We start from the raw sequence: 2,644 nt of genomic DNA, 5'->3' as shown, positions 1-2,644 counted from the left end.
TAGATACAGCATTGGAAACAACTCAAAACCTACAGAAACATGTCCAAATGATCAATAATGGAATATCAGAAATAGACAATACTCTGAAAGGGCAAAGGAGTAGAATAAAAGAGATGGAAGGCAGAACCAATGATCTTGAAGACAAATCTCTTAATACCACTAGGAAAGAAGAACAAACACAAAAAAGGATTTTAAAATTCTGAAGAAGGTCTAAGATTCATGTTGGACAACATGAAAATGAATAACTTAAGAATTATCATCATTCCAGAACAAGAAGAATCACACAATTCCACAGTGGAAATAGTTGCAGAACTTCTGGAAGAAAATTTCTCTAACATCCTGAAAAGTGAAAATATAGACATTCAAGAAGCTCAACAAACCCCAGAAAAGATATACCCCAAAAGAAAATCACCGAGACATATCATAATCAAGCTCTCCAAAATCAAAGATAAGGAGACACACCTGAAAGCAGCTAGGGAAAACAGAAGTGTTACATAAAAAGGCAAACAAGTCAGATTCAGCTCGGATCTCTCAGAAGAAACCATGCAAGCAAGAAGACAATGGGGAGACATATATAAAACCCTGGAGGAAAAAACTGCCAACCAATAATCCTTTATCCAGCAAAGCTTTCAATCAAATATGATGGTGTAATCAAAACATTCCTGGATAAACAGAAGACAAGGTATTTTGTCAAAGCCAACCCTACCTACAAAACATCCTAAAGGGAGTTCTGGGGACTGAGAACCAACAAGAACAGACAACAATCAGAGATTGACATACATGGCAGCACCTCCCAGAATTAAATTGACAGATGGAATAGTCGAGAACAGAACAAAATTATAAGAACAAACTCACAGAATCTGGGAGGTCAGTCTATGATCAAAACAATTACAATGTAAAAGAAGGTAAACATGTAGGAACAGAGATCCACATCGTGAGAAGGTCAGGTAGATTACAGGATAAAATAGACTGCACTAAGTGGAGAGAAAATTTAATGGACTATTAGGTAACCGAAAAGAAAATTAACACTTCACAACATACCAAGAAAATGAAAATCCAAAAAGAATATAGAAACACTGAAACTATGAGGAAACCCACAAGAAAGAACAAAAAAGCATGAACTCAACAAAGGAAGACACACAGAATAAAGAAAGCAGCAACACCACAAAAAACCAAACATAATGGCTCCATACCTATCGATAATTACACCGAATATAAATGGATTAAATGCACCTGTTAAGAGAAATAGAGTGGCAGAATTGATAAGAAAACAAGATCCTTCAATATGCTGTCTACAAGAGACATATCTCATACAGAGACAAAAACAGATTAAAAGACAAAGGATGGAAAAAAATATACCAAGCTAATTGCAATAAAAAGCAAACAGGAGCTCTTTCTCTTCAGGAAGGCGGCCAAGCTGCAGACTCAGAGATGCAGATCTTTGTGAAGACCTTGACAGGCAAGACCATCACTCTTGAGGTGGAGCCCAGTGACACCATCGAGAATGTCAAAGCCAAAATCCAAGACAAGGAGGGTATCCCCCCTGACCAGCAGCATCTGATTTTTGAGGGTACACAGCTGGAGGATGGCCGCACTCTCTCAGACTACAACATCCAGAAAGAGTCCACCCTGCACCTGGTGCTGCGTCTGCGTGGTGGCATCATTAAGCCTTCCCTGCACCAGCTCGCCTAGAATTACAACTGTGACAAGATGATCTGCCACAAGTGCTATGCTTGCCTCCACCCCCGTGCTGTGAACTGCCGCAAGAAGAAGTGTGGCCACACCAACAACCTGCGTCCCAAGAAGAAGGTCAAATAATAAGGATTCCTCTCTGCTGGCTCCCCTGCTTCCCACTAGTGGGGTTCTTCTGAGCCCCATGGTTGTTGTTGTTGTTGTTGTTGTTGTTAAGTGCCATCGAGTCGGATCCGACCCATAGCGACCCTGGACAGGGTTTCCGAGGCTGTAAATCTTTACGGGAGCAGAAAGCCTCATCTTTCTCCCTCAGAGCAGCTGGTAGTTGCAAACTGCTGACCTTGCGGTTCACAGCCTGATTCGTAACCACTACTCTACCAGAGCTCCTTAGACAGATAGATAGCTAGATAGCTAGATAGATAGATAGATAGATAGATAGATAGATAGATAGATAGATAGATAGATAGATAGATATAGATAGATATACCACTGAATCCATTCTGACTCATAGATACACTCTACAGGGTTTCTGAGGGTGTAAATCTTTATGGAAGCAGAAAGCTTCATCTTTTTCACATAGAACAGCTAGTTGTTTCGAACTACTGACACCCAGGGAGATTTAAATCCCGATTCTTAACCTCTACTCTACCAGAGCTTCTTATGTAAGACCCTGTATAGTGTTTACAAGGAGTAGCTGGTGAGCTTGAACTGCCAACTTTGCAATTCCAACAGCTTTGCAATTTGTCCTGTGAAAAGACTATCTTTGCCCCTTGGTTAGTAACACATCATGTAAAATCAGAAGACAGATTAAAGAAGGTTTGTTGCAAGTTCTGCTGCACATGTAAAATTTAGCTTGGCCATCAGTGAAAGACTGTCAGAAAAAGCTGCATCAGCAGGTTTAGGGAGAGGAAGAGCACAAAGGAAGAAGGGGATTATTAAGACAGGGTACAGA

The 2,644-nt window shown here is 40.5% G+C and overlaps 1 pseudogene; it reads left to right on the top strand.

Annotated features, from left to right (window-relative positions):
• The first annotated feature begins 1,404 nt into the window (after nucleotides 1-1,404).
• LOC102829737 lies at nucleotides 1,405-1,818 on the top strand (annotated as a pseudogene).
• Nucleotides 1,819-2,644: the final 826 nt, after the last annotated feature.

The sequence above is a fragment of the Chrysochloris asiatica genome, unplaced genomic scaffold (assembly GCF_000296735.1).
Source record: "Chrysochloris asiatica unplaced genomic scaffold, ChrAsi1.0 scaffold00126, whole genome shotgun sequence".
NCBI lineage: Eukaryota > Metazoa > Chordata > Mammalia > Afrosoricida > Chrysochloridae > Chrysochloris > Chrysochloris asiatica.
The sequence above is the reverse complement of the archived record's forward strand: the minus strand, read 5'-3'. Positions and strand labels throughout refer to the sequence as shown.